This window comes from Pleurodeles waltl, chromosome 4_2, assembly GCF_031143425.1.
Source record: "Pleurodeles waltl isolate 20211129_DDA chromosome 4_2, aPleWal1.hap1.20221129, whole genome shotgun sequence".
Taxonomy (NCBI): domain Eukaryota; kingdom Metazoa; phylum Chordata; class Amphibia; order Caudata; family Salamandridae; genus Pleurodeles; species Pleurodeles waltl.
Genome location: NC_090443.1, coordinates 840,422,742 through 840,443,833, shown reverse-complemented (window position 1 = coordinate 840,443,833; position 21,092 = coordinate 840,422,742). Strand labels below are relative to the sequence as shown.

Here is a 21,092-nt window from a genome sequence, read left to right as displayed (position 1 = left end):
AAGTATTGATGAATAAGTGCACTTCTGTTGTCCTCATCCTCATCCTCTCCTTCCTCATCTTCACTGTTCACAGGATCCACTGCTGCCACACAGCCATCTCCAGCTTCCTCCTCCTGCAGAAAAGGCACCTGGTGACGCAAGGGAAGGTTGGGCAACATACAGCATGCCATGATGATCTGGCAGACCTTCTTGGGTGAGTAGCCCAGCGATACACCTGTTAGGGGGAGACAAAGAAACCTGGACTTCAGAAGGCCAAATATCCTCTCTATAATCCTTCTTGTTCGCCCATGTGCCTCATTGTAACGTTCCTCTGCCCTTGTCCTGGGATTCCTCAAAGGGTCAGTAGCCATAAGAGGTTGGGGTAACCAGAGTCACCTGCAAATATCGATGGACAACTGTTAGCCACACACTCACCCTTAGGGCCCATACACCAACATCCACTGGGTAGGAACCAGGGCTCACCTATTAGCCACATCCTGTGCATCTGTAGTTGGACCATCACATTTGGGATGCTGCTATTCCTCAGGATAAAGGCATCATGCACAGACCCAGGATACTTTGCATTGATGTGGGAGATGTACTGGTCCACTAGACACACCATCTGGACATTCATGGAGTGAAAACTCTTTCGATTTCTGAACACCTGTTCATTTCACCGGAGGGGGGGACAAATGCAATATGTGTTCCATTGATTGCTCCAATGATGTTGGGGATATGTGCCATTGCATAGAAGTCAGCTTTCACTGTGGCCAAATCCTCCACCTGGGGGAAAACGATGTAGCTGCACATGTGTTTGATCAGGGCAGACAACACTCTAGTCAGCACTATTGAGAAAATTGGCTGCGACATTCTTGCTGCCAATCCCACTGTCACTTGGAAAGAACCAGTTGCCAGTAAATGGAACACAGAAATAACTTGCACAAGAGGGGGGATACCAGTGGGGTGACAGATAGCAGATATCAGGTCAGGCTTCAATTGGGCACACAGCTCTGTGATTGTGGCCCTGTCAAGTCTATAGGTGGGGATAATGTGCCTGTCCTCCATTGTTGCCAAGTCCACCAGGGTCTGTACACGGGGTATGTCTCCATCTCCTATTCATCCGTAGCAGTTGCATTCTATGGGTTAAAAGAGTGAGCAGATGGTCATAATCTGTGCATTGTAACCACTACAGTTCAATGCATAGTGTGATTCTTACAATATTTTGGTTGCATATGTCCGGAATGTGAATTTGTGAACTGTGACGCAGTTAGGATCCATGGCCTGCCCACCCCACCCCCTGAAATGGGGGTCCGCCTGTCCAGTATGGAGGGAGAGGTGGAAATGAGGTAATTCTGCTGATGTTGTGCGCAGTTGCAGGAGGCGGTCGAGAACCGCAGTGCAACTCCTCATTAGTTATCATTGGGCCCTATGGGTTACAGTGGTCAATGGTGATGTACACTGGCAGTGACGGTACTCACCGCCGCGTACGTGACCGCCATTTCCTATCTGTTCACTCACTTGTTACCTGACCTTCAACAGGAGAGGACCTACACAGCATGTGCTGCTGTGACCTGTGTCTGGAACCTATCATGGCTTGTGCGACTGGGGAAAGAGCCCCTGCCTTCACCTTGGCGGAGTTGGAGAGACTGGTGGATGGGGTCCTACCCCAGTACTGACTGCTGTATGTGCCTCCAGACCAACAGGTGAGTACACTGTGAGCACGATGCATGGGGCATGAATGCATGGAGTGGTGTGTGTGCAGGCCTCGTGTAGCGGGGGTTGGTGGATGTCCCCTGGGCAGCGTGCAGCATGTATGCAGGGCCATGTCTGTGCGTAAGGGGATGGGAAGGGGCATGGTGGGCCATGAGTGTAACAGGCAGGACGGTCTGACTAATACCTTTCCCTGTGTGTATTTCTCTGCATGTCAGCACCCATCAAGAGAAGGGTATATGGCGTGTCATCGCCAAGGACGTGTGGACCCTGGGGGTCTACGGCAGGCGGAGCACCCACTGTCGGAAACGGTGGGAGGACCTGAGAGGATGGGCACGGAAGACGGTGGAGGCCCAGCTGGGGATGGCCTCCCAACGAGGAAGAGGTGCCCGGCAAACCCTAACACCCCTGATGGCCCGCATACTGGTGGTGGACTATCTGGAGCTAGATGGGCACCTAGGGGCATCACAGCAGCCACAAGGGGGTGAGTAAAGTGCCCTCGTTTACAACTTACACCTGGTGGTGTGGTATCCGGGTGGAGGGTGTGGGCCCTGTGGGTGCCCCTATGCCAGGCCTGGCATTGCAGAGTAGGTCCCATGTTGGGCAGGATTCTGATGTGAAAGTCCTCCAACCAAGCTAGTAGGCATCCACTACTGGGCAGGGGTCTGTGGGTCTAAGGTGTGCTGCAATTTGCATTAGATATCCCTATCCATGGGCTGGTGGCTAGCATTGTGACCGGTAGTGCATTGCCTAATGCGTAGGGCTGTTCCCTGTGTGTGAGTGTGTTGTGTACGCCAAGAGTGGTGTTGGTGCAGCCATTGACCAAGTGTATCTTTTGTCTATTCCCCCCTTTTTGTTTTGTCACCCTGTCCTTATGTGCATTAGCATCATCTGGCGGAGAAGCAGAGGCACCGGCGACGGAGGGAGCTTCATCCCACAGGACCCAGGAGGCCAAATCCACCGACGGTGAGGGCACCACTGGGATGGAGGGCGAGGAGAGCACCACGGCAGAGAAAGGAGGGGACAGTTCGGACACGGATACCTCCTCCGATGGAAGCTTCCTGGTGGTGGCAGACACCTCTGTGCCCACCCCAGCTACAGGTACCACCACCACCACCACCTTCCCAGAAGCCCCTCAGCAAGTTTCCTGTGCCCGCTCACCCAGGAGGGTGGGCATCTCCTTTGCCGGAGGCCCCTCAGGCCCTGCCCCAGTTAGCCCTGCTGCCCTGAGTGAGGAGGCTATTGACCTCCTGCAAACTTTCTCTGTTGGGCAGTCAACCATTGTGAATGCCATCCAGGGGCAGGCAGCCCAAATGCAACAGTCCAATGCATTTCTGGAGGGCATTCACATTGGCTTGGCGGCCCAACAGAGATCAATCCAGGCTCTGGCCTCTTCTCTGATGACAGCCATTGTCCCTGTTTCCACCCTCCCCCCTCCAAATTCATCTTCCCAGTCCCATTCCCCTCAATGCCAACCTGTCCCAAGCACACAGTCAGACGAGCATGCGCCCAGGACAACACACAAGAGCGGACATGGCAAACACAAGCACCACACTTAATCCCACAGGCACTCACACACCATCTAGAATCAGACATACCAACATCCACTGCCTCCACTGTGTCCCCCTCCTCCTCGTACTCCACCTCCCTCCCAGTTGCATCTACACTCACACCTGCATGAACTACATCCTCATCCATTACCACCATCACCAGCACACCTATCAGTACACAACCGATGCTGGCAGTCACCACCCCCACATCCATGCACACGTCCCCTGTGTCCTCTCCCACTGTGTCTGTGCCCCCTCCTCCCAAAGTACATAAATGCAAGCACTCAGACACCCAACAGCCATCCACCTCACAACAGCATCCAGTGCATGCACCTGCACCCAAACACAGCAGACTGATACCTCCTACCACACTCTCTCTTCCTCCACTCCCAAACCATCTCCCTCTTCCCACCCCAATGTCTCTAAGAAGTGTTTCCTCGCCAACACTGACCTCTTCCCTAGCCCTCCCCCGTCCCTCACGTCAGGCCAGGGTGGTCAAAACCCAGGCAAGCACCTCAGTCACTCAGTCCACGGGCACAACAGTGCCTCAACAACTCCAGGTGGGAAAGGATCCTGGCCACCAGCCAGCCAGACAGACAGGGTACCTGATCCAAGTGCATCAAGGAAGGGCAAGGAGGCAGCCCCAGCTGCAGGAAGGAAGGGCCAAGAGGCAACCCGAGCTGCAGGAAGGAAGGGCAAGGTTGCAGCCCCAGCTGCAGGAAAGAAGGGCGAGGAGGCAGCCCCAGCTGCAGGAAGGAAGGGCAAGGGGGCATCCCCAGCTGCAGGAAGGAAGGGCAAGGGGTCTGCAACAGCAGGCAGTAGAGACAAGGGGCCTGGTGCTGGGACTCAGTCGGAGCCCCCACCACCAACCATGGTGGTGCAGCCAACAACAAAAGGCAACTCATAACTTGAAATAAATGCACATTCTAAACATATAGGAAAAAACTTTTGAGTGCTCATACACTGACACACATTGTTGCCTTGATATGTACTTCCGGATTTACAATAGTAGACCCGTTTTAATAATGAACAAACAATTCAGTGGGGCACATCAACAATCAATGTCTAAACTATTATATTATCAAAATGAGATGGCATGAGAGAATCTAGTATGATCAAACTAAATTGCTAATTGATAAATCTTCCTTTTCTGAAATAAACAATAACTAACCAAAGAGAAAAACCATGTACTCATATAAAACTAACCAAACAGAAATGTCCATGCAAATAGAGAATTTTAATACAAAAGAATATATTGTATTATACACATAGACATATAAACATATATACACAACATGTAGAAAAAGAATGAAAAGCCATCAGCCGACACGTGTTTCGTCCTGACTGGACTTCTTCAAGGCTTTATTTGCTTCTATGTCCGTATAATCATATACCATTTGTCATCCTCTGTTTTAATCATAATCAGTCACTTCCTTGCTGTCTTCATCGAGGGCCTCTGTACCTCGTCTCACTCTCCCCGACTTTTCCAAAGGAAGTGTACAACTTCCTTTGGAAAAGTCGGGGAGAGTGAGACGAGGTACAGAGGCCCTCGATGCTCTCGCTGAGATACATTGGGAAATAAAACAGGGACGAGATTTAAGAACAGAGAGAGAGGCATATAGTTGGTTCCTCAATACATGAGGTTTACGGTTCCTGTAATTTAGATTCATTTTGAAGACAGCAAGGAAGTGACTGATTATGATTAAAACAGAGGATGACAAATGGTATATGATTATACGGACATAGAAGCAAATAAAGCCTTGAAGAAGTCCAGTCAGGACGAAACACGTGTCGGCTGATGGCTTTTCATTCTTTTTCTACATTTTGTGTATATATGTTTATATGTTTATGAAGGCTGATGGCTTTTCGTTCTTTTTCTACATGTTGTGTATATATGTTTATATGTCTATGTGTATAATACAATATATTCTTTTGTATTAAAATTCTCTATTTGCATGGACATTTCTGTTTGGTTAGTTTTATATGAGTACATGGTTTTTCTCTTTGGTTAGTTATTGTTTATTTCAGAAAAGGAAGATTTATCAATTAGCAATTTAGTTTGATCATACTAGATTCTCTCATGCCATCTCATTTTGATAATATAATAGTTTAGACATTGATTGTTGATGTGCCCCACTGAATTGTTTGTTCATGGTGGTGCAGCCGTCCGAGGCTGCAGGGGATGGGCTGGAGTCTCCCCCCACCACTGCCAGCACCGCCACCAGCACTGCCACCAGCAGCAGCAGACCCAGTGGGTAGCCATCCGAGGCTGCAGGGGAGGGGCTGGAACCTTCCCCTACCGCTGCCAGCACCGCCACCACCACCAGCAGCCCCAGTGGGCAGCCATCTGAGGCTGCAGGGGATGGGCTGGAGCCTCCCAACACCACTGGCAGCTCCAGCAGTAGCACCACCACTGCCACCACTGAGCAGCTGTCACCGCCGGCGGACAATGTGATGTCCTGCATCCATGGGCTGTTGTGCGGCCTGGCCCCTGCAAATCCTGTGGGTGTGACACCCAGGAGAGAGACTGTGACCTTGCACTCCCCAAGGTCTGCATCACAGGGCACAATGCCCTCTCCAGAACCAGTGGGGAAGCCATCCACTCAACACATCCTCCCCAGGATGAAGCTCACAGAGCACGATGCCCCCTCCAGAACCATTGGAGAAGCCACCCACTCACCCCATCTTCCCCAGGATGAAGCTCACAGAGCATGTTGCCCCGTCAAGAGCCAGTGGGCAAGTCACCCACTTGTGAGACTGTGGCCTTGCACTCCCCAAGATCAAGCACAGGGCATGTTGCCCCCTCCAGAGCCAGTGGGCAAATGTCCCACTTGAGAGACTGTGCCCTTGCACTCCCCAGTCTCAAGCACAGGGCATGTTGCCCCCTCCAGAGCCAGTGGGCAATTCACCCACTTGAGAGACTGTGGCCTTGCACTCCCCAGGCCGGAGTGATGGGCATGTTGCCCCTCCAGGACCAATGGCATTGTACCATCTTCCGGCTGAAGTGCCCCCCCATTCCCCATTCCCCTGAGGTGCAGGCTATTTTTGACCCGATGCCCCTGCAGTGTTCTCTCCATGTTGTTACAGGAGTGAAGTGAGGCCTTGGACTTTGTGATGTGGCCCTGTGGCCCACGGACACTGAGGACTGGGCAGAATCCCTTGATTTGTAAATATGTATATACTTTTTTATTTTGATGCAGGTATTGCTACTATATTTATCTTATTACACTCTTTTTACTCTATTGTAGTTGTCCTTGCATTATTCCTGAGGTGTACGGGGTGAATTTGTAACTTTACAGCATCTGCTTGTGTGTATGGTGTTGGGGGTGGGGGTGTTGTGTGTTGCATGTGTGTGTCACTCTCTTTTTCCTACCCCTCCACCTCTCCCTCCCGTGTGTGCTAGGCATCAGTACTCACCGTGGTCCTCTTCTCTGGCATTGGTGTTCGTAATGGAGCAGAACGTAGAAGAGCATGGGGAAGACATGCAACTTGAGCTCCATGGCGGCGTGGTTCTTCCTTGAGTCTCCAGAGGTTAGTTGTTTTCCTTCTGTGCAGTGTTTCCGCCAGGTTTTTGATGTTGTTGGTACCGCCCTGGAAAAGGTGGCAGATTGGTGTGTCATTATACACTGGGCGAAACATTGTCTTCCGTCTGGCTGTAGGCGGTTACCACCATGGTGCCTGTTGCTTTCACCCTGGCGGTTGGTGTGTTAAAGTGGCTCTTTGTCTGAGCGGTTTCCGCTGTGGTCATAGTTATTACTGCTGACCTATTGGCGGCATTACCGCCACTTTATCACCGATAGCCAGGGTTGTAACGATGGCCATAGTGAGCAACTAATAACCTTCACTGTTGCCAGGGGGGCTCTTCAAGTTCCATTATATTGCTTCTTCAATAGAAAGGAAGCAATAATCCACTGCCAGTGTAGCTTACAAGACAGTGTGAGAACCGTGGTCAGTCTGACTTTGCATTCTTTGCACTAGTACTCACATCAGCAGGATAGCCTGCATACTAGTGCAGCTGCTCCATACAGGTCCTACTGGTGCTAATACAGGTCCCATAGAGACAGGAGGAAGATGGAAATTAGATGAGTGATGAGGGACAAGGAAATAAACCCTTCTATGCTGTTCATTTAGAAACCTATGGCCACATGTACGAAAGTTTGAAATTGCGAGTTCCTAATTGTGATTCCATACGAATTGCAATTAGTAAATCGCAGTTTCAAATTTACAAAACTCTTCAATTTCATTAGTGATTCCCAGTGGGTCACAAATAGACCTACCTCATTATTATTCATGAGGTAGGTCTTGCTTTGCGACGCACTGGGAATTGCATAAAACACAGTAATGGTGACCTTCTGGGGTCAGTGGACCACGTCTGTTATTGCTTCTAAATAGAGCATTTTTTAAAAAAATTTAATTCAGCCTGTTTGCCCTAACCCATTCGCTGCCAGGCCTTTTTCCCCTCAGGTGCCAGCCCTTTTTTTTGGCTATTTGGGGCAGTTTGCGCTTAGACCCTCATAACTTTTTGTCCACATAAGCTACCCAAGCAAAATTTGCGTCCTTTTTTCCAACATCCTAGGGATTCTAGAGGTACCCAGAGTTTGTGGCTTCCCATGAAGGAGACCAAGAAATTAGCCAAAATACAGCGAACATTTTGTTTTTTTCAAACAAATGGGAAAAAAGGGCTGCAGAAGAAGGCTTGTGGTGTTTTCCCTGAAAACGGCATTAACAAGTGGTTTGCGCTGCTAAAATCACCATCTTTCAAGCTTTCAGGAACATGCAGACTTGAATCAGAAACCACATTTTTCAACACAATTTTGGCATTTTACTGGGACATACCCCATTTTTACTATTTTTTGTTATTTCAGCCTCCTTCCAGTTAGTGACAGAAATGGATATGAAACCAATGCTGGATCCCGGAAAGATAAATATTTCTGAAAAATAGACAGAATTCTGAATTTAGCAAGGGGTCATTTGCGTCGATCCTACAAGGTTTTCCTACAGAAAATAACAGCTGAAATAAAACAAAAATTGAAATTGAGGTGAAAACAACAGCAATTTTGTCTCAACGTTTTACTCTGTAACTTTTGCCTGTGATGTCAGATTTTTTAAAGCAATATACTGTTACGTCTGCTGGACTCTTCTGGTTGCAGGGATATATAGGGCTTGTAGGTTCATCAAGAACCCTAGGTACCCAGAGCCAATAAAGGAGCTGCACCTTGCAAAGGGTTTTCATTCTATACCAGGTATACAGCAATTCATTTGGTGAACTATAAAGAGTGAAAAATAGGTATCAAGAAAACTTTATTATTTCCAAACTGGGCACAAGATAAAGTGTTGTGAAGCAGTGGTTATTTCCACATCTCTGAACTCTGGGGTCCCCATACTAGCATGTGAATTACAGGGCATTTCTCAAATAGATGTCTTTTTTACACTCTGTCTTACATTTGGAAGGAGAAAATGTAGAGAAACACAGAAGGGGCAATAAAAATTGTTCTGCTATTCTGTGTTCCCCCAAGTCTCCCGATGAAAATGGTACCTCACTTACATGGGTATGCCTAATGTCCGCGACAGGAAATGCAACATGGACACATCACATTTTCCCAAAGAAAACAGAGCTCTTTATTGCAAAGTGCCTAGCTGTGGATTTTGGCCTCTAGCTCAGCCGGCACCTGGGGAAAGCTACCAAACCTGCACATTTTTTAAAACTAGACACCTAGGGGAATCCAGGATGGGGTGACTTGTGGTGCTCTCACAAGGTTCTGTTACCCAGAATCCTTTGCAAACCTCAAAATGTGGCCAAGAAAACACCTTTTCCTCAAATTTCGGTGACAGAAAGTTCTGGAATCTGAGAGGAGCCACAAATGTCCTTCCACCCAGCGTTCCCCCAAGTCTCCTTATAAAAATGGTACCTCACTTGTGTGGGTAGGCCTAGTGCTGGTGAAAGGAAATGCCCCAAAACACTATGGGGGTCATTCTGACCTCGGCGGTAAAAGCCGCTTACCGCCGGTCAGAAGGCCGCCACAATACCGCCGCGGCCGCGGTCAGCCGCCACGGACATTCTGACCCACAACTGCAAAACCTCCGAAAATCCGCCCTCCACTGCAGTCCGCCACATCAGCGGCCAGCGGTAAACTGGAGAAGACCAAACCTCCACCGCCACGCCAACAGAAATACGCCCATCCCATTATGACCCGCAAATCGACGCGGCGGTCATTCAACCGCGGTATTCCATTGGCGGTAGACCCCGCTGCGGTCAAAATACACACACCTTTACAAACCCCTACCACATTGGACAATTTGAAAGGCACACACCTGAAACACATACACACACCACTCCCACACATCCAATACCATATAAAACACACACCCACATCACCCACAAACCCCTACCAACAAAAACCAGAGACGAAGGAGAGAGAGAGACACATCAGAGAATAGATAGCCAGACACACAGAGGCACACCGCAACATCACACACACCACATAGAAGCACAAAGCACCACACACCAACACACACATCATCACATACCCCACCCCACACCTCATACACACCACCCCGGCACCCACGCTTTTCGGACCAAGAACTCCGGGTCATGGTGGAGGAGATCATAAGGGTGGAACCCCAGCTCTTCGGCTCACAGGTCCAGCACACCACCATAGCAAGGAAGGCGGAGCTCTGGCAGCGGATCGTGGACAGGGTCAACGCGGTGGGACAGCATCCCAGAAATAGAGAGGACATCCGCAAACGATGGAACGACCTACGGGGGAAGGTGCGCTCGATGGTCTCGCGTCACAACATCGCAGTGCAGAAGACTGGCGGGGGACCCCCACCCACTCCACCCGAATTCACAACATGGGAGCAAGAGGTACTCAACATCCTGCATCCTGATGGCCTCGCTGGAGTACACGGAGGGATGGACTCTGGTAAGTACAAGGCCAACCACTTCACCCCCCCCAGCATGCTAACCCCCACCCTCACCCCCAACCCCCCAGCACACATCCTCCCTGAGAATGTCTCCCCAGCACAACCCACCCAACACCAACCCCTGCATGCCACCCCCAAACTATGGACACCCATCACCTAAGCATGACCACTGCACATACCCATCACCCTCCCACCCCCACAAAACACCCTCACAACACCTCCCCCAAGGGAATGCCAGCACTGGGGGACAAGGGCACCTATAAAACGCAAGCTAATGCACACACAGAAACAATAACCATACCCTCTTACCCCATGCAGGACCCGAACGACAACACACCGGTCAGGAGGGACCAGAAATGTCCATCCCACCCCCGGACCAGGCCACCAGTGATGACAGCAGCTCTGTCGACCTGGAACCTGACGACCAGCCCGGACCATCGGGGACCTCTGGGCAGTCGGTTCCCCTCACCCAGACACAGGCCACTGCAGACCCAACCCCCTCTGGGAACAACCGCACAGCTCCCACCCAGCGGGCCCATGCCTCTGTCTCTAGGACAGGTCAAGCAGCGGTGTGTCTACCACTACAGGGCCCCCAGGGTAACCCACCAACCCAACAACAACAGGGACCTGGGGGCAGTGGGAGTGGGCACACCGTCCAGGGGACAGAGGCCCAGGGAAACAGGGCAACTCGGAGGGCTGCTGTGCGACAGGGGGGGGAGGAGAGGCCCAGGGAACCCACTCTCCAAGAGGCCCTCACCACCATCATGGCTGCCTACCACCACTCACAAGAGACGATGGCGACGGTACTGGCCAGGTTCCAGGAGATCCAGGCACAGCAGGAGCAACGCTACATGGGGTTCAGCGACCAACTCAGCAACATCTCAACCGCTATGGGGAGCATAGTCCAGGCCCTGAACCGCATAGAGGACACGTTTCGGGACCATGTGGCATCACACAGGGCCCCTGTCACTAGCCAGGAACAGCCTACCACCTCCGCCGGCGCTAGTGGACAGGAGGCCCCACCACAACGACAGCCCACCAGAACCCCACCTCCTGCTGAAGAACAACCGCCCCGCAAAAGGAGCCTGAGATCCAAAAAACCGACAGAGTAGGATGTCAAGTCCCCCGCCAGCATCACATACCCCCTGAAGTCCTCCCACTGTCCCACATTGCCACCCTGTCAAACCTTGAACTGCCCCTGCTCCATCCTGCCACAGGCATATGGACAATGCACCTGTGAGACTGAGAACTGGACTCCGCCATGGACATTACTCCACCCCCACCCATCACTGTTTCACTATCATGTACCAATATCTATGCACTAATAATAAATCACACATTGCACTGAAATCAATCAGGACTCAGCCTGTCTTATTTACAAATGTATGACACATTACATATCAATTACGTATTGTGAACATTGCGAATTACACATACCGAGGTAACTTAGCATTAGTCCATGGGCCAACCAAGCCGAGGTCACGCAGTGGCTCATACAGCACAGAAAAGGGAAGGGAAAATCAAACATCATGTTCATAGGTCTGGGGGGAAACCGACAAAGTTGAGATGCAGGAGGCTTTCAGGAAATGTAAAATGGCATGGGTGATCATTACCTGTGTGCTACTGGAAATACTGTGCTATTACTCTGTCCCTGTTGTCTGTGTCGTCCTCTGAGTCTTCCTCCTCTTCACTCTCCGCAGGCTCCACAGCTACTTCAACACCACCATCTGCACCATCCTCCTGCAGGAAAGGAACCTGACGTCGCAATGCCAGATTGTGAAGCATACAGCAGGCCACGATGATGTGGCACACCTTCTTTGGTGAGTACATCAGGGATCCCCCAGTCATATGCAGGCACCTAAACCTGGCCTTCAGGAGGCCAAAGGTCCTTTCGATGATCCTCCTAGTTCGCCCATGGGCCTCATTGTACCGTTGCTCTGCCCTGGTCTGGGGATTCCTTACTGGGGTCAGTAGCCAAGGCAGGTTGGGGTAACCAGAGTCACCTATTAGCCACACACGTTGTCTCTGTAGCTGCTCCATCACATAGGGGATGCTGCTATTTCGCATCACATACGCGTCATGCACTGACCCTGGGAACTTGGCATTTACATGGGAGATGTACTGGTCAGCCAAACAGACCACCTGGACATTCATCGAATGATAACTTTTTCTGTTTCGGTACACCTGCTCATCGTCTTTTGGGGGTACCAAAGCCACATGGGTCCCATCAATGGCACCAATGATGTTGGGGATATGTCCAAGGGCATAGAAATCACCCTTCACTGTAGGCAAGTCACCCTCCTCTGGGAAAATGATGTAGCTCCGCATGAGTTTCATCAGGGCAGACAACACTCTACTCAAAATCTTTGAAAACATAGGCTGAGACATTCCAGATGACATGGCCACTGTGGTCTGGAATGACCCACTTGCCAAAAAATGGAGGACTGACAAAACCTGCACCAGAGGGGGAATCCCTGTGGGTTGGCGGATGGGGGACATCAGGGCTGGCTCCAGCTGGGCACACAGTTCATGGATAGTGGCACGGTCAAGTCTGTATCGAAGTATTATATGGCGTTCTTCCATTGTCGACAGGTCCACCAGCGGTCGGTACACGCGAGGATTCCTCATTCTCATCCCAAGTCCCAGCGGACGGTGCCTAGGAAGGACAACATGGAGCACAGAGTCAGCCAAACCACAGGTACGTACAGACAGCTTGCACAGTTAAAGAATGGCAATGGGTTGAAAGGCGTGTATGTGTGGCAATGCAAGGCCTAGGCCTGTGTGTCACAGTCAAAATTAAGCCATGTAGGCCCTTGAAATGGCGGCTGCCTGACCTGTGAAGTGGGACAATGGGATGTGAGGTCAATGCGCTGGCGGGGCACACCGTGGCGGTAGGCGGTCGAAGACCGCGGCGCAAAGCCACATTGGTTAACATTGAAGCCTATGGGTTTCAGGAGCCAATGACGAAGTGCGCCGGCGGTCGCGGTACGCACCGCCGCGGGCGTGACCGCCATTTTCTATCTGCTTAATCACTCGAGACCTGATCATCCACAGGAGAGGACCTATACTGCAAGTGCTGCTGTGACCTCGGTCTGGAAGATACAATGGCTGCTGCGACTGGGGAAAGGGCCCCTGCCTTCCTGTCTGAAGAGTTGGAGAAGCTCGTGGATGGGGTCCTCCCCCAGTATGCGCTAATCTACGGTCCTCCAGACCAACAAGTGAGTACACCGGGTGCACATGGAATGGGCTATGCCTGTGTGGATTGGGGTGGATGTAAGTTGGTGGGGTGGGGGGCGAATGAGGAGTGCAACGCCCGACAGATGAGAGCATGTGCCATATGGCAAAGTTGGTGGGGGGGGCCAATCACATCTAACATGCAGGTCATTGATGATTTCCTCCTTTCCACCCTGTACATGTCAAATAGGTCAGCGCCCATCAGAAGATCGAGATTTGGCGTGCCATCGCCAAGGAAGTCCGGAACTTGGGGGTCCACAACAGACGGGGCACCCACTGCCGCAAGAGGTGGGAGGACATCCGCTGCGGAACAAGGAAGACCGCAGAAACACTGCTGGGGATGGCCTTCCAACCTAGGAGGGGTGCCAGTCGCACCATGACCCCCCTGATGTCCCGGATCCTGGCGGTGGCCTACCCAGAATTGGATGGGTGCTTTAAGACATCACAGCAGACACAAGGGGGTGAGTATCAGCACATTCTCCTATCTTTCTGCGCAGTGGAGGCGTCTGGGTGGGGGAGGAGGGCTGTGGGTGACATTAGGCCAGGGCGCTTTCTGTAGTGTAGTCCTCTCCCTTAGACATGGCCCTGTGCCCCCGGCCCCCACCTCGGTAGGGTGACAAGTACAGCCATTGAAGGTCCAGCATCTCCCATGTGCGCGTTTGACGTCTCTTGGCCTGTTGTCCTAGTCAGTAGTACTGAGTAGTGTACCCCGAATGCGTGGCTTAGTGCATTAGGCTCCTGTGTCTGTCCTCTCCGCCAACGGTGTTGACATTGCATGCACTCAACCTGGTCTTCTTTTTTCTCCCCCCACCCTTTCTCTTCATCTTCTTGTGCATGTGTGCATTAGCATCATCAGGCGGAGGAGATTTGGCATCGGAGCACGAGGGAGCTGCAGGACACAAGGCCCCGGTGGGCCCAGGAACAGACACCGAGGGCACCAGTGATCCGGAGGGCGAGGGGAGCACCACGACGGGGACCGCTGGTGAGAGCAGCGAAAGCGACACGTCCTCGGATGGGAGCTCCCTAGCGGTGGCGGCAACATCCGTGCCCCCCGCCTCTACAGGTACAGCCGCACCCAGCGCACCAGCCCCGCCCTCCCAGCAGCCCCTCAGTCTTCGCTCCGTGCCGGTTCGCCCAGGAAGGCGCGCGTCTCCTTCGCCCCAGGCACCTCAGCCCCTGCCCCGGTTGCCCCTGCTGCCCTCAGTGCGGAGCTCATTGACCTGGTAAGGACGCTCATTGTTGGGCAGACGACCCTTTTGAATGCCATCCAGGGTGTGCAAAGGGAGGTGCAACAGAGCAATGCGTACCTGGAGGGCATTCATTCGGGTCAGGCTGCCCATCAACGAGCGTTCACTGCTCTGGCCTCAGCACTGACGGCAGCCATTGTCCCTGTTTCCAGCCTCCCTCTTCTTACTGCCTCCAGCCTTTCTCTGTCTCCTGTTCCTCAGCCTATCCCATCCACACCATCAGACCAGCCTGCACACACCTCAACACCCAAGAGCAGCTCATCCAAACACAAGCACCACAGATCCCACAAACACTCACCCAAGCAACACCCAGATGCAGACATGCCAACAGCCACTGCCACCCCTGTGTCCCCCTCCTCCTCGTCTCCCTCCTCCCTCCCTGTGACGTCTACACTCACACCTGCATGCACCCCAACATCAGCCAGTGCTTCCATCACCACCTCACCCTCCAGTACAGTCCACACTCGTGCAGTCACCACCCCCACTGCCATTTACACGTCCCCTGTGTCCTCTCCCACTGTGTCTGTCACCCACTCTTCCAAGACACACAAACGCAGGCAGCCACCCACCCAACAGCCCTCCACCTCACGACAGCCTACAGCACCAGCACCTTCACCCAATGACAGCACACCTGACTCTCCTACAACCACCTCCTCTACCTCCACTTCCATCTCCACTTCTCCTGCCCTTTACCTTGGCCCTAAAAAACTTTTCATGGCTAACCGTGACCTCTTTCCCCCCGATGAGCTCCCCCATCCATCTTCAAAGAGTCCCAAGAGCACCGCAGCCACCACCAGCCCAGCTTCGGGTGTCACTGTTGTGCATGGGTTCTGGAGCCCACCCTTTGCCAGCAGTGACACATCGATCAGCAGCAAGGACACGTCCAGCCCCCCCCCCTGGCAAGAGGACCCGCAAAAACAAGGGCCGCCGTGCGAGGAGCGACAGGGCTGCCCCCAAGGAGCAATGTGCGGCCACTTCACCACCCACACCATCTAGGGGAGGCAAGGGCCCGAGAGCCCCATCAAAGGAGCGGAAGGGCAGCAGGAGCGCGGAGAAGGTGGACCCCACATGCCACATCCCAGCTGGGAAGGAGGACACTAAGGAGGCCAGGAGTCCGCCCCCGAAGGGTCCAGAAACGTCACGGTCCGAGGGCGACTGAGCCGGGAGTCCATGCCAGGTCTGGCTCCCTTGACCTGCTGGATGAGCACCGCTGAACAGGGCCCGCGGGGCAGAAGAGCACCGCTGAACAGGGCCCGCGGTGCAGAAGAGCACCGCTGAACAGGGCCCCGCCGTGGAGAAGAGCACAGCTGAACAGGGCCCGCGGTGCAGAAGAGCACCGCTGAACAGGGCCCGCCGTGGAGAAGAGCACCGCTGAACAGGGCCCGCCGTGAAGATAGGCACCGCTGAACAGGGCCCGCCGTGGAGAAGAGCACCGCTGAACAGGGCCCGCCGTGAAGATAGGCACCGCTGAACAGGGCCCGCGGTGCAGAAGAGCACCGCTGAACAGGGCCCGCCGTGGAGAAGAGCACCGCTGAACAGGGCCCGCCGTGAAGATAGGCACCGCTGAACAGGGCCCGCGGTGCAGAAGAGCACCGCTGAACAGGGCCCCGCAGTGGAGATAGGCACCGCTGAACAGGGCCCGCCGTGGAGAAGAGCACCGCTGAACAGGGCCCCGCCGTGAAGATAGGCACCGCTGAACAGGGCCCGCCGTGGTGATAGGCACCGCTGAACAGGGCCCGCCGTGGAGAAGAGCACCGCTGAACAGGGCCCGTGGTGCAGAAGAGCACCGCTGAACAGGGCCCGCGGTGCAGAAGAGCACCGCTGAACAGGGCCCCGCCGTGGAGATAGGCACCGCTGAACAGGGCCCGTGGTGCAGAAGAGCACCGCTGAACAGGGCCCGCGGTGCAGAAGAGCACCGCTGAACAGGGCCCCGCCGTGGAGATAGGCACCGCTGAACAGGGCCCGCGGTGCAGAAGAGCACCGCTGAACAGGGCCCCGCCGTCTCAAGCACCGCTCCGCTGGGCACCGCTGTTTCGCCACCTCTCCGCTGGGCCCTTCCTGTCAAGCACCGCTCCGCTGGGCCCTTCCTGTCAAGCACCGCTCCGCTGGGCCCTTCATCTCAAGCACCGCTCCGCTGGGCACCGCTGTCTCTCCACCTCTCCGCTGGGCCCTTCATCCCAAGCACCGCTCCGCTGGGCCCTTCATCTCAAGCACCGCTCCGCTGGGCCCTTCATCTCAAGCACCGCTCCGCTGGGCCCTTCATCTCAAGCACCGCTCCGCTGGGCACCGCTGTCTCTCCACCTCTCCGCTGGGCCCTTCTTCTCAAGCACCGCTCCGCTGGGCCCTTCATCTCAAGCACCGCTCCGCTGGGCCCTTCATCTCAAGCACCGCTCCGCTGGGCCCTTCATCTCAAGCACCGCTCCGCTGGGCACCGCTGTCTCTCCACCTCTCCGCTGGGCCCTTCTTCTCAAGCACCGCTCCGCTGGGCCCTTCATCTCAAGCACCGCTCCGCTGGGCCCTTCATCTCAAGCACCGCTCCGCTGGGCACCGCTGTCTCAATCACTGTTTATGGTTCACTGTGCCCACCATGCCTCCTCCTTGACCAGTGGAGACTGTCATCCACCTGATGGACTGTGGCTTTGCACTCCCCAGGATGGTACAGTGGGCAGCCCACCCACTGTAGAGACATTGAGAGACTGTGGCTTTGCACTCCCCAGGATGGTACAGTGGGCATGGTGGCTCCTCGTGGATCTGGCGTCGTGGACTCATGTGGCTGTGGTGCCCCCCCCTTCCCTTCCCCCTGAGGTGCCTGTAGTTTTTACATCTGATGCCCCTGCAGTGTTCTCTCCAAAGGACTCAGGTCTCCTGTGTGGGCTTTGCCCTTGTTTCTCAAAACTTTGGCCCACGGACATGATGAATTCGTAGGATGTGCAGGACTTGTTACTTCAGTTATACACTGATGTGTATGTCATTAGTTTTGTTGTGAATATCTTTCATGGTTGTACGATAATTTTCAGGAGCTTTTTGGTACATAAATATTTATTCCAAATTTGATTATGTCCTAGCATTTTTCAGGGGTGTTTGGGTGGTGTCACTGTGACTTGTTGCTCTGCATTGGTGTGTACATAGTTGGGGGGGGGGGGGGTGGGGGTCGCATATGTGTGTGCCCGTAACCTTTCGTCCTCACCCCTCCCGTGTGTCGTAGGTGCAGTACTCACCGTTGTCGTCTGCGCCGGACTTCGTACTCGTGGTAGATGAGAAGATAGACGAGAGCAGGTAGGATGTTTAATTCGGGTTCCATGCTGTCCTCCTTCCTCCTGGAGTGCGTAGTGGTGAGTGTTTTCCAGTCCGTAGTCTGTTTCCGCCGTGTTTTTATCGGCGGTGCTCCCGCCCCGGAAAAGGTGGCGGATTGGTGAGTTGTGATAGTGTGGGCGGTACATTGGCTGCCGCCTGGCTGTTGGCGGTGACCGCCGCCCTGTTTGTTTGTACCGCCGTGGCGGTCGGAGTGTTAAAGTGGCTGTCTGTGTTGGCAGTTTCCGCCAGGGTCAGAATCCCATATTTTTTACCGCCAGCCTGTTGGCGGGTTGGCCGCCGCTTTAACACCGACCGCCAGGGTTAGAATCACCCCCTATGTGGACACATCAGAATTATCAAATACTAAACTACCTGTTTTTGCGGGGGGGCCTGCGTTTTTGATCCTGGGCTCAGCAGCCATATAGGGAAACCTACCTCAAACATTTCTGAAAACTAGACACCCGAAGGAATCCAGGGAGGTGTGACTTGCATGAATCCGCCAATGTTTTCTTACCCAGAATCCTCGTCAAACCTCAAATTTAGCTACAAAAAACTCACATTTTTCACACACTTCTGCGTGGGATCATCGCACAGGACAAATTTCCTACCACCCAACATTACCCTCAGTCTCCCATTAAAAATGATACCTCACTTGTGTAGGTGGACCAAGTGCCTGTGACAGGGAAGAGCCAAAAACATGTTGAAATTGAGGTGGAAAGAAAGCGGGTCCAAAAAGGCAGTTTGAAAAAAAACATTTTTAGGCTGACAAGTGGGACAGAATCGGTATTGATGAGACAATGCTGGGTGGTCGGAATTTTGTGGATTCCTGCAGATTCCAGAAGGTTTCATCACAAAAATGTGGGGAAAATGTGTGATTTCCAGCAAGGTTGGAGGTTTGCAGGGCATTGTGGGTAGGAAAATGGTGTGGGGTGCATTTGAAGCACGCCACCCTGGAATCACCCAGATGTTTAGTTTTCAGATGTGTATATGTCTTGTGGATTTTTCTACATGGCAGCGTCCCAAAGTCCAAAATGTGCAGCCCTCACCATTCCAAGTGAGATGATTTTGAGAGTTAGCCAAGCTCTCATGGCCCAAATGTAAAACCAAAACCCAAAATAATCAAATGTCCTCTTGCTTGCCATGGGATAAGATGTTTTAGTGTGCAGGGGGAGAGCTTATAGACTGTTACCCCCTTCAGTTGGGGTGAGGGCAAATCCAGGCCCATACAGGTTGGTAGACCGATCTGCCCCCAAGGGGGGGTGGGGGGTTGGGATATCACCAACAGTAATGTGCCCCCATGGGGAGTGACCCTTGCCCAACGGGTTGCCTGCCCAAACAAAACACACACATACACACACACACCAATCCCTGGTGCCTAAGTGGTTTCTGCCTCCCCGGGGACAGATTGGCCTAATAGAAATAGGCAGATCTGTCCCCAAGGGGAGCAGATATGGCCTAAAATAAATTTGCCCCAGAGGGGAACAACCCTTGCCTAAGGGGTCGCTCCCCCTGAGTGAAATTGACACAAAAAAAATAAAAATCCCTGGTGTCTAGTGGTTTTTGCCCCCCTTGGGGGCAGATTGGCCTAATAAAAATAGGCCGATCTGCCCCCAAGGGGGGCAGAAATGGCCTAAAGGCAATTTGCTCCCCAGGGGAGCAACCCTTGCTTAAGGGGTCGCTTCCCACATATAAAAATATAAAATAGACAAAAAACAAAATCCATGGTGTCTAGGGTTTTCTGTCACCCCCCACCCGGGTCAGATCGGCCTAATTACAATAGGGGAACAAAAATGGCCTACAACAAATTGACCAGGGGAGTGACCCTTGCTTAAGGGGTCTCTCCCCTCAAATGAAACTGACAAAAAATCCCTGGTCTCTAGTGGTTTCTGACCCCCATGAGGGCAGATTGGCTTAATAAAAATAGGCCGATCTTCCGGGCCAGATATGGTCGCACCCCACGTATAAAAAAATAAAATAAAAACGAAAAATCCCTGGTGTCTATGGTTTTCTGCCCCACTCCGGGGCTGAAGCATTTCTCCTGCAATGGGGGAGGCCTCTGATGAAGTCAGTGCGCGATTGCGCGCTGACGTCATTAGACGCCACAGGGGCATGGGGGGAAGTGATTCCCCTTCCATCCCTGCCCAGGGGAGGGGGGTGCTCTAGCGCTCCCCCCGAGTGGCCATAGCAGGACGAGCTGGTCTTGTCCTTGGCACCAGGCAACTGTGGGTTGAAGGAAAATGTGATGCATTTAAAAAGAAATAATGAGAAGTTTTCTTCTCATTTTTTACATGCAGCCTGCTCTTAAAAAATGCTTTTACAAACACTCACAAAGGGGAAGAGGTCCCTTTCAGAACCATTCCCATTTGCAAATGGATTACCACCAATTTGAAATTGGTGGTAAATTGCAAATGTTTTGTGACCGCATTTTGGTCGCAAAACATTCACATATACCACTGCAATTCTTTGTTAGACAGGGTCGCCCCTTCCTAATATTGAATTGCAAAGCCAAATTATGATTCGGCAACAGGCTCCCTAACCACAATTTGGCCTTGATACATGCCAAAATACTTTTTAGCAATTCTGCTAATTGGACCATTTGAAACCCTACAAAGTTTTGCAAGTTTGGCTCTTAGTGTGGAAAGCAGGTACCACACACATGAATATAAATATTAAGTCTAGTTCCAGAGTAGAATCAGAAGAGCTCACAAAGGTGCAAGTTGATACAGCAAGGTGTGGTGTCCAACTGAAGAAAATCAGCTGAAACTACATGCAAGCCACAGAATGCGGCATAACATTCCATTAGACTTAAAGAGCAAGGCAATTACATAAAAAAAAGAAAGGTACTTACCATAATGAAAGCAATGCTGGAGGCCACATGCAACATATTTCCTCCCTTTAAAAGAAAAAATAAATCTTACAAGCAAAGACATTTAAACAAATACAACCTCTTCATCAATACATCATAGTCTTGAAACATGGACGGAATCTTAGAATCTCTTGATCTAACATATCCATAGTTCTTTCAAGCAGAAAGTGTATTTCTCATATTAGCTCTAATATCACCATTCTCAGATGCCTACGAACTTTCATGCCCAAAGACAAATTTGTTGGTAAAATTTTGCTCAATTTCCGCCAGTGCTGTGCTCCAAGCGCC

General features: G+C 52.4%; 1 long non-coding RNA gene across 1 annotated transcript in view; it reads right to left on the bottom strand.

Moving 5' to 3' along the window:
* Positions 1-20,885, bottom strand: part of LOC138294219 (uncharacterized) — a 37,103-nt gene extending 16,218 nt beyond the window's left edge. Inside the window, exon 1 of the long non-coding RNA XR_011203278.1 lies at positions 20,787-20,885. This is a non-coding gene — a long non-coding RNA (uncharacterized lncRNA). The remainder of the gene's footprint in view (positions 1-20,786) is intronic.
* Between the last annotated feature and the right edge of the window lie 207 nt (positions 20,886-21,092).